The sequence below is a fragment of the Lithobates pipiens genome, unplaced genomic scaffold (genome assembly GCF_037356315.1).
Source record: "Lithobates pipiens isolate NorthernLeopardFrog02 unplaced genomic scaffold, aLitPip1_a1.2 Scaffold_19, whole genome shotgun sequence".
Classification (NCBI taxonomy): Eukaryota; Metazoa; Chordata; class Amphibia; order Anura; family Ranidae; genus Lithobates; species Lithobates pipiens.
In genome coordinates, this window is record NW_027507764.1 from 158,117,159 (window position 1) to 158,131,542 (window position 14,384).

The window sequence follows — 14,384 nt, forward strand, 5'->3', positions numbered from 1 at the left end:
CTGTAAAGAGCAAAATCAAGCTCACTTCTGCATAGAAACCAATGAGCTTCTAACCCCAGCTTGTTTCATTAAGCTTTGGTAATAAAACCTGGAAGCTCATTGGTTTCTATGCAGAAGTGAGTCTGATTTTGCACTTTCCAGCTTTAGTAAATAAACCCCATTGTGTACTTAAAGGTGGGGTATGCCTGTAAAATAAAAAAAACCTTTTGTCTTTACAACCACTTTAAATGAAGTCATGTATAATTTCATAGCACATACGTGGTGACAATCTTTTTTTTTTTTGCTCTGACGGATCAATCCAGAACAAAATCAGACTATGTATAACTAGCTTTAATTTGGTTTAACAGAGATAGATTTCCAAGGGCATGTCCATATCACTTCACTGTGATTCACAGAATTGGTTGAAATCATATACACTATATTACCAAAAGTATTGGGACACCTGCCTTTACATGCACATGAACTTTAATGGCATCCCTTTCTTAGTCCGTAGGGTTCAATATTGAATTGGCCTGCCCCTTACCGCTATAACAGCTTCAACTCTGTGTGTCAAGCACTGATGTGGAGGAGAAGATTTGTCTCACAGTCTCTGTTCTAATTCATCCCAAACGTGTTCTATCGGATTGAGGTCAGGACTCTGTGCAGGCCAGTCAAGTGCTTCCACCCCAAACTCACTTACCCATGTCTTTATGGACCTTGCTTTGTGCACTGGTCCAAATCATTTGGTGGAGGGGGATTATGGTGTGGGGTTGTTTTTCAGGGATTGGGCTTGGCCCCTTAGTTCCAGTGAAGGAAACTCTTAAGACATCAGCATACCAAGACATTCTGGACAATTTCACACTCCCAACTTTGTGGGACCAGTTTGGGGATGGCCCCTTTCTTTTCCAACATGACTGCACGCCAGTGCACAAATAAGGTCCATAAAGACATGAATGAGCAAGTTTGGGGTGGTGGAATTTGACTAGCCTGCACAGAGTTCTGACCTCAACCCAATAGAATATCTTTGGGGTGAATTAGAGCGGAGACTGCGAGCCAGGCCTTCTCATCCACATCAGTGCCTGGCCTCACAAATGTGCTTCTGGAAGGTCAAACATTCCCATAGACACACTCCTAAACCTTGTTGACAACCTTCCCAGAAGAGTTGAAGCTGTTATAGCTGTAAAGAGTGGGCCAACTCAATATTGAACCCTACAGACTAAGACTGGGATGCCATTAAAGTTCATGTGCGTGTAAAGGCAGGCGCCCCAATACTTTTGGTAAAATGGTGTATAGCGGTTAAACTAGATGGACTGTCTTTTTTTTAACCAGACTAACTATGTAACCATATAGTACTTCATGCCCCATGTGTTGGTGTGCCGCTGTGCCATCCATTTTGAATAAATTGCACCTTCAAAGCACACCTGCGTTGCAACAAACCACAATATGCGATAAATCATTACCAAACATTGTGGTTAACTACAATACAGTTGCAGAAAGTATCATTTTTGGTTTATTCTTGTTTAATAGGCAATCCATTTAATTAAAAATTAAGATAGGTAGAATGTATTCTACTTGCCCAGGACTCCTATTTTTAATCCAGGAAAAGTTGCATTGTGCCTAGGTTTGCCACTTTATCTGGGGAAAAGTTCTGCACTATGATCATTTTTATTAACATTGGCAACAAGTCACATTTGTACTGGCTAGGTGGCAACCCCGATTGAGCCAGGTCACACCACCCATGATGCCATGTATCTACTGCACCGGCTGCTAAATCTTACAAGGGCATAGAGGGGAGTCACTAGAACCTGGCACCCAAATCTCTTGTCTTGACACTGCTCTTTGAAGAGATTGGCAGTGCAGGGAGCTGGCATGGGAAGAAGTACTGGAGTGCTAGGAAGAAGATACATTTTTATAGAAAGAGAGTGTAAGTATGCGTGTTTAAATTGGAACAAGAGACACGTGATAATTTTGAACTTTAAGGACCATATTACATAACGTGTGCTGAGCAGCCTTGCCCAATGCAATCCCAGTGCATTGACAAGGCAGTTTGTATCCTATGGGTTCCGTTCTCACCACTGCACTGCAGTGTTGTGTGCTAAAAAAGGACATTTTACTTTTTTTGAGCACAGCATGTTGCAACACACTACACTGAATCGCGACACACTATACCTCATTGCAACACACTGAAGTGCATAAGGATGAATGAAATGTCATTATGTCATGGCTGCTGGTGTGATCGAGTCCTAAAGTGTATGTAAAAGTAAAGCTTGTTTTATTTTCTATACGGTATGAACTAGTTAGGCCCTATTCACACTGGCATTGACATGCATTCTAGGGCCTTCATAGGACACTTCTAAACTCATATAAATGTATGTAATGATTTCAAATGGTATAATTCACTAAAACTAGAAAATTAGCAAAATCTAGTGCAGCTGTGCATGGTAGCCAATCGGTTTCTAACTTCAGCTTGTTCAATTAAGCTTTGACAAAAAACCTGGGAGCAGATTGGTTTCTATGCAGAGATGCACCAGATTTTGCATTCTCCAGTTTTAGTAAATCAGCCTCACTGTTTTAACAATAATTATAAAAAAAACGTCAAAAGAAGACGGTTTATACCCATATGTGTTATTGCCAGATTCACTTTTTTCATTTTTTATTTAAAGGGGAGCTTCAGTTGAAAAAATAAATAAATATAAGTCAGCAGCTATAAAAACTGTAGCTGCTGACTTTTAGAGGGCTTTCACACTGCGCCACCGGTAAAACGGCGCTATTTTTAGCGGTGTTTTACCGTAGGATCTACGGCGCATTTCGGCCGCTAGTGGGGCACTTTTATCCCCCGCTAGCAGCCGAGAAAGGGTTAAAACCGCCCGCAATACGCCGCAGCGTTTTGCCGGCGGTTTTGTAGCACTGCCCCATTGATTTCAATAGGGAGCAGTGGTGGAGGAGCGGTAAAAATACAAGCACATCATGCTTGTGCCCTGCTGCTCTCTGTCAATGATCCCACAGCCTCCTGGGACTTGTTATGGGTCCCAAGAGGTTGCAGGCAGTGAAAGGGGACCAAACTTCTGCTTGGATTGCCTAGGGTACCTTTCAAAACTAGATACATGCTCCCCCCCAGAAACATGCAATACATGCAGTAGAGAGGGGTAGAAGACAATAGGCAGTACTTCCTGCAGTAAATGAAGTTTTACTTTAAATTTTGAAAAATAAACAGCTGGAAAGGCAACAGTGCAAACACAAATTAAGAAGATAAAGAAGAACCATTGACCGCTACTGTGGACAGGTACAAGAACCTAGAACCGGGCACATTATGAAGGTCACATCATTGGGCTTTTTACAATAAGTAAAAGAAGAGTAAAATGTTAATCAAGCATTACAGATCTGTGAGCTTGTGCTAGACTCCTGCTGAGAGTGGAGGCAGGTTACAAACCCAACTACAGATGGTATCCCCTGGGGATTATGAGCTTGGAACAACATGGTTCATAATAGAAACCTTGGAAAAAAAGTAAGTAGACAACAAGAGTAGATTTACATAAAAGATACAAAAAAAGAGGATAGATACAGAGTAAAAAAAAAAAAAAAAAAAAAGAAGGAAATAAGTTCCTCTTTTCTAGTTTGCTCAGGATTTACAGTTTTCAGCAGAATCTCAACATTTCCAGATGTGTCTGTTACTTGGTCCACTACAACATTGTGTGGATCCATCCACCGCTCCAGGATAGGAAGATGGAAGATCAGAGAAAAGATCTAAGAAGCAGGTGATGGGGCAGGTTAGTATAGAGGGGGGGGTTACTAAAAGTGGAGCACTCAGTTACTGGTGCAGCTGTGCATGGTAGCCAATCATCTTATAACTTCAGCTTGTTCAGTTTAAGTTTTGACAATAAAAACTGGAAGCTGATTGCTTTCTATGCAGAGCTGCACCAGTTTTTGCATTCTTCAGTTTTAGTAAATCAACCCCAAAATGCACATTTTTTTTTTTTAAATCTGTAAATCGGCAACAGGATCTCTTTAAAAACCTGCTTTGTAACATTATGTAGCCAAATGAAAGGATGTTACATGTGAGTCACTGAATCCTCTGCAGAAAATGGGCATGCATAGGATCCTAGAGAAATGAAAAGAGATGGAATTGGAATAACTTAGAGAGACGCTTCAACCAGGTATATGCCGTGGCTTCAGTAGTTTTTAATGAACTTTGAATTTTTCTATTTCCGTTGCAGGTTGTCCATAATAATATGGATGCTTGCCAATCCTGAATAACAAAAATTATTAAGCTGCAATCAATTACAGCAACATCTATGATACTGAAAACAGTTAAATGTGACAGTTTGCGCTTGTTCATTATTGACCCATGTGTACTTTATTTTAGAGCCACAGATCTCATTATTCCGCCAGGAGCTTATCTCAATATTTTATTCTTTAATGTGGTATAAGTTTACAAGTCCCTTCATTTATTTTGCTTTACTAATTTGAATATTTGCCTTTCTTTGTCCAGGCTTAAATTTCCTTATTCACACCCAAAATGCTTTTATAACTTGTTTGAGCATACAGTATTTAGCAATGCTTTATTAATATACTATAGGTTTAGTATCAATAGTTTTATTATTTTTATAAGTATTAGAAAATAAAATACATGCGGGTTGCATGTAAGAGTATCAGCAGATGAACAGGTAATTGAAATGTATGCAGCTCACCTTGGCAAGTGACTGAGAAAACTCCAGTTTGTGCCTTGGCTGACAAGCTTAATTAGCAGGAATCCATAGTAACTTTTCCAAGAGACTTTTAAAAACATATCCGAAGATTGAGTGTAAGATTTCAGCCCCAGCATGAGTTTGGGCCGAACATTGGCTGTTCGTTATGTTCAGAGAACACCCAAATTTGCAGGGTTGTTCGGCAGATGTTCGCCCTGTTGAACACCCTGCAATGCACTGTACGCTGCACTGTGCATTCTGTGCCCTGATTGGGAAAAGCTTTGCCCAATCAGGGTGCAGTAAAAACTGGTTGTTAAGGAGCGGGGCCGAGAAGCTAGCCGCAGCATCCCTAACAACTAATGAGTCATCAGCTGGTAATGGGATTTCCCGCTGCCAGCTGAATAAATAAAATAAGCCTTTGCCGGTAAAAAAAAACATACCAGACCCTTAGCATGTAGCCTAGCAGGTCAGGAAAGGGAAGAGATGAGTGAGTGGGCCCTTAACTTCTGAACCGTACCAGGCCACAAACCCAAAGCACATTGTCCCCATTTTGATGGGGACAAAGGTCTCTTCCTCACGACCCTGGGCTGTGGTTGTGGGGCTCCATGGATAAGGTTCTTATCAGAATCTGGAAGCCCCCTTTAAGAAGGGGGCCCTCCAGATCCCAGCCCCTCCCCCTATGTGAATGAGTATGGGGTACATAGTACACCTACCCATTCACCAAAAAAGTGTCAAAAAGTAAGTGTCAAAAGCAATTCCTTTATTAAAAAAGGAAAAAACAGTGTCCCCCAATGTAAATCCATCGTCAATTACGACACCCGCCCTACTGCCGGAACTCGAAAAAGAAAAAGAAAATGCTCTGCACTCATTGACAGTCAACGACCGAATGCCTCCTCCCCCATTTGAAGTTCTTATATAGATAAGGATGGGGCCACCTGGTGACATCACCTGGTGACACTGCCCCCTTGTGATGTCACCGGCCCAGCATGCAGTGGTCTGTGAAGTCACAATGCAAATGTGGCAAATGCATTAAGATCAATAAAATTCAATGTATTTTGAAGCATACATTGCTCCCTCTTCAGGCGTTGATAAATATTGAAACAAAACATGATCTAATACATCCAAAACCATTAAAACTACACAATCAACTGTAATTGATTTTCCAAGGAACACCTGGTAATTGAACATGGTTGTTTCAAAACACATTGGAGTAAACATATGTCTGGCCGACCAGCAAAGCCTTGTGCCATACTTTATAATTATTGTATCTTTTTTTGGTAGTCCAACATTTTATGCATGTAATTATGGTGGAGTTTAAAAGATAAAAGAAAGTGCACTGCAATAAGTCTCAGACTTGCTTCTTGGGCCCTCAACTGCTCCGAGTGCCAGCCAACAAAGAGCCCATCCGGCTCAGCAAATGTGTGGTGTGACTTAGGGAGGGGACTGTTTTGGAAGTTGGCCACACTGATAAAAACACAATCACTTTTTGGGGTGCGGTTGTGTATTTTAATCTTGTAATTATGGTTGAAGTTATAATGATGGCCAAGGCGTGTTATAATGCTATTAGGTCTTTTTACGATGTTATTATGATATTTTAAGGGTTTTGGATATACCAACAGTAAGGCAGTAGGCAATATTCTAATGCTGATATGGATCATTATGTGACAGGTGCTGGAGAATATTGCACACCTTGAAATAATATCTACAATGTGAAGTTGCAACAACAATTGCCACAATTTGCTGTATCGGCAAACTATACCAACCTTTAAACACTGAGTGGTGCCCTGGGATACCCCAGGACCTTTGCCTTCTTAATCTACCTGAATATATGCCTAGTAAATTGTAGGTCAATGTATTTACTGTTCTCTTCTAGACCACTGTTGCCTAGTCCCCATACATATTGAACATACATAGAACAGAGCCATGTGACAAGAGCTTTCGCTTCTTCAGTGTGCAGAATCTGGTGCTAAATTTTTATGAAATATGTATCATGGATAGTTGAGTGGATTCTCTGACTAGCCCCTTGGACAGACTTAGAAGTTCATTGAATTGTCAGATTTGGTTGAAAGCTACATTTTACTATAAATAGCCTTATAAAGTATTCCAGTTGTACAATGTTGGCATATGAAAAAAAAAAAAAGTTTATTTATTTACTAGAGGAAGATGAAAAGTGCCTGAATATGGTTGAAAGCCCGTATCTTTGGTTTTAGCACCTGTTTCTTTCCATTTGGCTTTTTACGCACACTAGCTGATAAATTCTGATTATCTTCCCAGCTTGTTTTCATTGTAACTCTTGGGCTCTTCTTGCTTTTTGCAACAATTCCCTTTTCTCAATGTACAGTTTCTAGGATATATTTCCCTCAGTTCACATTTCTCCTCTCAGTATTACATTTATATAGGGATTAGGGAATTCATTTGAGAATCTCCAATGTCTTTCCTTTTTTTAATTCAGTCTTTTTTAATTGTCTTGTTTCGTTTGCCTTGTTTGGTTTGTGTTAATGTTATAAACAAACATATAAAATTAGTTTTACCCTAATTTGTGCCTATAGGTGTCACTATGGGAGGTCCAGGTCTGTGCTACAAGAGTGCTGACGATGGCTCCTATATAAACAAAGCCTGAAAACAAATACCACTTTCAGAATTTGTTCATAAATACATTGTTCAAATATTATTAAGACAATGCCCTTTTTAAATCAGTGTAAATTCTTCCCTTACCTTTTAATCTGCAGATGTTGTTAGTTAAGGCAGTCATATTTTTTTTATTTTATTTTATAAATGTACTTGTTTAATTCTACCTTCTTTATAACAATTAGTTAAACTTCACCTGCCCAAATTAACATTTTTATTCTTTTCTCCTAATTTTATGCTATTTTTTAAAATGTATTCATTGTTGCTATATACGGTCTTACGGGATCCAAGGATAGGTTTTCCTCTCCCCCCCTCCCTGCCCTCAGTGTTGTGAGCCTGTCACAGGTCCCATAAAATGTTGAGACCATTCGCAAATCACAGAGCAACTCGCTCATGCTCAGTTGACAGCCAGCTGTAAAGCTGAAAGCAGCATAGCCGCCTGCCCACAGTTAGGATGCCGGTGCCAGGAACCCAAAGGCTAGTAATGAACTAGCCTGGGTGAGGATGGCGCTCGATCCCTGGAGAGGTAAGTGTCTTTTTATTAAAAGTCAGCAGCTACAGGATTTGTAACTGCTGACTTTTATTTTATTTTTTCCACAGTGAATCTCCTATTAAAGGGGACAAAAAAATCATACTTTTTAAGTACAGTAACAGTTAAGTTACACTAGAGTTGCTGTCTGAAGAGCAATCTGCATTTGGATCGCCTTCTCACCACCTGTCTTAACCCTGCACCAGGGTGCCGCAACCACATTCATTGCACAGGGTTGTGGGGCACTCCCATTCAGTTGAATATGTCACGTTCAAGAGGCGGCACTGCCTACTGAACATGTCAGTGAGGATAATTTTTGCATCATTACCGTAGTATATGTACTTCCTCCTCCACACTGTTTACAACCCCCAAGTGTATGCTGCATACACACAATTATATTTTCCGACTGGAAATGTTGGCAGTATGCTCCATCGAACATTTGTTGTCGGACTATCTTCCAACAAATGTTGGCTAGCATGTTCTCAAATTTTCTGGCAACAAATGTGTGTTGTTGGACTTTCTGATCGTGTGTACACAAGTCCGTCGAACAAAAATCCAAAGTACAAGCATGCATGTTCAGAATCAAGTACGGGCCGGAAGCGCTTGGTCTTGTACAACTAGCCTTCATAATGGAGACATCACGTCGGCTTGCCATACGTTTTGTACGTCACTACGTTCGTAATTGTTGGCCAACATTTGTGTGACCGTGTGTATGCAAGACAAGTTGGAGCCAACACCCTTCGAACAAAATTCCACGGTTTTGTTGTCAGAAAGTCAGATCGTGTGTACGAGGTAAAAGTCTTAAGCCTCATACACGCGATCGGATTGTTGGACAACAAAACCGTGGACCTTTGTCCGAAGGGAGTTAGCCCAAACTTGTCTTGCATACAAACGGCACACAATTGTTGTCCAAAAATCATAAACGTAGTGATGTACTACATGATTTTTTAGTCATTTAGCGCCACCCTTTGGGCTCCTTCTGATAATTTGTGTTAGTAGAAGTTTGGTGAGTGTTGATTCGTGCTTTCCTTTTCACGCTTTTCATTTCGTGCTTTTCAGTTTGCGCTTTTCATTTCGTGCTTTTCAGTTTGCGCTTTTCATTTCGGGCTTTTCAGTTGGTTTCTGAACGGCTGTTCGTCAACCAGACATGTTGCAGAATGTGAGAGGATAATGTGTTATTTATTATTGGCCTTGGAGTTATTGCTTTGACACTATTTTTTTGGTTGAATAATGATTTGATTTGGTATATTTTATATATTTTTGGTTGCATAGAATGCACTTTTTGGTTAAGTTGTATTGGCAGATAGCATGTCTAATTGTATTTGTTTTCTTTTTTTAACGCACAATAATTAGTTTTACTTCAATAATTTGTTTTACTTCAAATTACATTTTGGGAGTAGGCAGTTACATTTTAAAAAATACAATGTAAAATTAACAAGGGACACCAACATAGTTGTATCTTTGATCTTAAAAACTACAGGATAATGGTGTTGTGATAACTTGCCCAAATAAGAAAAAAAGCATACTATTATAATTCTTGATATCACTAGAAAAAAAAGCCTTTGAAAATTAGTTTGCAATAACTCCATCAGTATCCCCAGCAAAGCAGCTTCATTATTATCCCATTAAAGAAGAAGAGAATGTTCAAGATTTCATAATTTGCCGCATCACAAATGTTAATTCTCCATTACGAGTGCTAGTTTACAAGACCGTCCGCTTCTGGCTCGTCCTTGCTTTTGAGCATGCGTGTTTGTACTTTGGACTTTTGTCAGATGGACTTGATTACACATGCTCAGAAAACCCGACAACAGACATTTGTCCGTGGAAAATTTTAAAACCTGCTATCCAACATTTGTCCATGGAAAATCCAACAACAATTGTCCGATGGAGCATACACACGGTCGGATTTTCCGCTAACAGCCTGTCATCACACATTTCCTGTCGGAAAATCCGATCGTGTGTTGCAGGCTTAACACTAGTTGTTTTAAAACTAGTGATCAAATTGGAAAAAAAATGATATTTTTTCCTATTGTTGCATATTTTCTCTATTGATTGCGAAGAAAACAAAATAATTTTGCAGGACAATATTTCCAAAAGAAGGTCTAGTTTAGTTTAAAAAAAAAAATGTATTGACACATTTGCCTGACAATTAAACGTTTTACCAGTTGTTACATTCAAATGGCAAGTTATTTTCTGCACCCTGTGTAGTGGTGATTGAGAAATATGATTATTATAAGCATTACAGCAGGGATGCTCAGCCTTTTGAAGAGCGAGGGCCATTTAAGTGATTTGGAAACCCTTTGTGGGCCGCAATGAAATGGTTCAGAATTTCAAATGTTTTATATTTAATAGCATAATGAAGATTTTCCTCCTGCAGCCGCTGAATGCCGGCGGGAGGGAAAGGAGCAGTGGCCGGGTTTCAGCCATTACAAGTGGAAAGTGGAGAAGATCAGTTCCTATATATACTGTCCTCATTGCCCCTCCTTTCTATGGTGTAGAGCAAAATGTGACAGGGAGGCCACATTGGCCCCGTGGAATATGGGACGGGGACGCTGTTGCGACCCCTGACACGACCTCAGTGGTTAATGAATTCATGTCTTAACTATGGGGTTTTACTGCCCCCCCAAACCGCAAATGTAAACAAGCCCTTACTGTCCTGAGCCCAATACAAGGTATCTTTCACACTGTGGGTTAGCTGTGCTTTCCTAAAGACTTCTTTTTATATCTTTAGGTGTGGTCCACTTTCTGAACGTGCACCAAAACTCCTGGATTCAGTTGGAGGTTGAGAGCTCAAATCAAATCAGAGGGCTCTGAGGGCCACCAGCTGAGCACACCTGCATTACAACATGGGCTTAGGGCATCAGATTTTCTGTGCCTATATTTCTCATGATTTAAATCGGGCCTAGTTTTTCATTATGTTCCAACCAACTCCATCAGTTTGTGATGAAGGCCAGCCACTGAAATAAAGCAAATAATGAATGCTGTTTTTGTCCTATGAAGATTTTGCTTTATTTTTTAACTCTACTAGGACTGTGCAGAATTATAATAGAGTTTAGCTTTCCCCAGAAAGAACATCAATGGTTAGGTCTTATTGACTGAGCTGTGCGTAATGTTTGCCTACAGCTGTCATAGGTTTTGACTAAGATTCACTCAAATATAGCAGCACATTGGGAGTACATTCTGTTTTTGCATGTTAGGTTAATTAAAAATATATGTAAAGAACAAAAGAATACTTGATGTTTTAAGGCACAGGTCAACTTAATGGAGAACACATCATTATACCTGAAAATTACATGTTTGTTTCTCATGGGCAGACTGTGTGCACAAGAATTTCAGCAAAGTTAACGTTTCTTACAAGCCTGCTGAAGCCAGGTATATACTCATGAAAAATGGTTAATTGATGTGGGTCGTGGAATGCGGGTGACCTTTAAAGGTGTGAAGATTTGCATTATTTTCTAACTACTTTCACTAGTTTCTCCTAGCCCTACATACCATACTATTTCCTATAATATTCTATATATTCCTCAGAGTTTGGCATAGCCCCCGTGTGGGTGAAACTATTGATTTATATTTCTTTGAAAATAAAAATATTGAAACATAGTTCATTGTATTTTATAGAACAATCAAAATGATCCATGTCAGTCCCGATTTTAGCATGGGACAGCAAAAAGGACTAAATAGCTATACATAAAGATAAAATAAAGAGACACAAACAATTTCATGTTTGGCAAAAAATGGTCACGGCATTTATTAAGGGGTTACCCAACATAACAATAATCACTCATAACAAAATCTTTAAACTTAAAATTTCATAACCATAAATTATTTAATTTATTAATCTCACGTAGTCCATCCAGAACTAAACTGGATGACAAACCCCACTAAAAAATGCCATGACAAATTCAAACTTCTGTATACATTTCAGGGAGGGAGGGTGGGAGCAGTGCAGGGTCTGTCCTCAGCAGGGTCTCCTCAGGTGGTGAACGGAGAGGGAAAGCTGCTGGCTTATATAGACACAGCCCGGTTCAATCCCACCCGATTCAGCCAATCGGGACCTGTTGCCATGCTGCTGCACAGACTTCATCACCTGGGGCAACCTAAAAGAATGAGGGAGGGGGGCATTCCAACTATCGCCCTATGTACTGTCCTATGGAGCCCCCCATAAGCGCTAGTGGCTCATTCATTCTTTAAATCCCTGTACAACATTACCAACACTGGAAGAAGGAGGATTAGCAAAATAGTTACCAGGACTTAAAATGGAGAAAAAAAAGATCCAGCACCCCCCATTTCTGCATCAGAATAGAGTAATAGAAAGGCATCACTCAGATGGAAGCTTACGCCCACTTTGTGTGCAGGCTGCCTTTGTCTTTGCGTCTGCATCCACCCCAAGCTGGGTGCAGGTACCTTATAGGAGTGCATCTAGATGCAGTGGCTGCATAGACACAGCCTCATGTCAATATGTCTCAGTTGTTCAGGATCGGCTGCACAGCCCTGAACGCAGACAGTGTGCATTCGGGGATATGTAGCCACTCTTGCTCGCCTATCAAATTTTGAACTGTGGCTCTGCCCTTTCAGACACTGTGTCTGCATCCACCTCTGTAGGCTGCCTGCATATGGCTCGGGGTGGATGAAGGTACAAAAACAAAAGCAGCCTGCACATAGAAACTATACCAGTGTCCCATCATTTTTTTTATTATTATTATTTAATAATTTGTTTATTGCTATTTCAAAGTAGAAAAATAATACAATGTATTATATATCAAAACAAATAGTATCAAAACAGTGTTAATTCACATCTTTCTATAACCAATATAGCTATATTCCAATTCAAATGTAGATAAAGTATCAACCTGTTTCAAGCATAGGTATCACTTATATTGTTTTAAACCCTTTATCTTTTAATTCCCTTCCTCTCCCGTTCAGGAAGGGAGATGAAAAGGGGAAAGGGAGGGAAAACAAGACAGAAGAAGAATCAAATAAAGAAAAAAAAAAGGGGGAAAGAAGAGGGGGAGTAGGACCAGTGTCCATCTGAACGAACCTTAAATCTTCCAATTGGGGAATTTTTTCTAGTGACAACTATCTAGGAGGGAATTATTTTGGAGAGATTTCTTCTTACTTCCTCTTGTATTTGGGACAGGAGGTGAATGTAATTCTCTTCAATAGCACACAGAGAGCAAATAAAACCCTTCAATGCTCTACCCAAAGCTTAAAAAAAGTTTTAGCTTTAGATATACTTTAAGGTTAATAACATTCTCCGTATCCTATTTACTTTACTTGTATTTACTTTCCATTCTCCTATGGTACTGTTTTCATGCTAGGAAAGCAGTCTACCACCTCTCGAATTAATTAGAAAGCTGCAGGGTTTCAGCCAGTGTAGACAATGTACTTTTACTTAATGAAACTGCCATAAAAGCTTGACATTTTGCTGTTTGGAAAAACGGGGTTCAGGGAATATTTAACAGAGATCACACAACCATTTAATCAATGTACCATCTTTTTAGATGCTCTTGATCACCTCGCTTTGGAGTCTTTCTTTACAGTTAATCCGTTTTATAAAGTAGTAAGATGCATTTAAAGAGTAGCTATACTTATAAAGAAAAATGAAATCAAAATATTGTCCTCCAATACTTTTTCTCCGGTACCATAAACTAGTGAGCCACTGGCTATTTCACTAAAGATTTAGAGACTGTTCACTTAAGAAAGTGAACTTTCCCTGAGCTTCATTAATAGGATGAAACTGTGATTACTAAATTAGCCAATAATCTGCTAAACAATATTTTTTTATTTCTCATGCACATAATTGGGTATACAAAGTGAAAACAAGTTTGCTTTATTTACTGTCATTTACTGGTACTTAGCAAATGCATTTTGACAAGCGATCAAGTCTCAACGTTTTAGTAAATCAACCATAACTTCAAAACATATATATTTTAACATGCTTCTGATGTGTTTTGTCCTAAAATATGCATATAAAGTTTATTTTATTATTTAAAGGGGTAAAGTGTTAAAATTTAAAGTCATTGTAAATGATCACCTTGTAAAACAACTCATTTGGTTTAAAATAGAAATGAAAGGTAACTTTTTTTATATAAATATAAAAAAAACATACATACCTTTTTCCCTTTTTTATAAGTGATCACATTCCCTCTGCTCCCAGCTGCATAAGAGCTGGGGGAAGGAGAAGCAGCAGCATACTGAGCCTCCCAGTGAATAGCTGTGCAGGGGAGGGGGGGGGGGGGTGTTGGAGGGTGTGAAGACAAGTCTGATCATTGGAAAAGAGTACACAGAGTTCCCAGCTTAGATAGAGGACTGACCATGGTGTGTTTTCCTGCTTAGTGTGGTCAGTTTTTAAAAGGAAAGCAAGGGGACCTGCAGGATCACCAGGGATTTCACATAAAGGAAACAATACCAGTAGCCAGTGGCACTAATAGTCAGAAATATCTGCGCTTAGGAGAGTGAACTGCAGCCTCCCTATAAAACTACACCAAAGTGAAGCAAACAAATATATACAAATCTACAAAGGGATGATGGCGCTGTCCTAAAAAATAATAAGTGAGCTATAT

General features: G+C 39.4%; 1 protein-coding gene across 4 annotated transcripts in view; it reads left to right on the forward strand.

Moving 5' to 3' along the window:
• The window catches only part of RARB (retinoic acid receptor beta), a 1,106,099-nt gene that overhangs the window by 20,709 nt on the left and 1,071,006 nt on the right, over positions 1-14,384 (forward strand). The window lies entirely within an intron of this gene.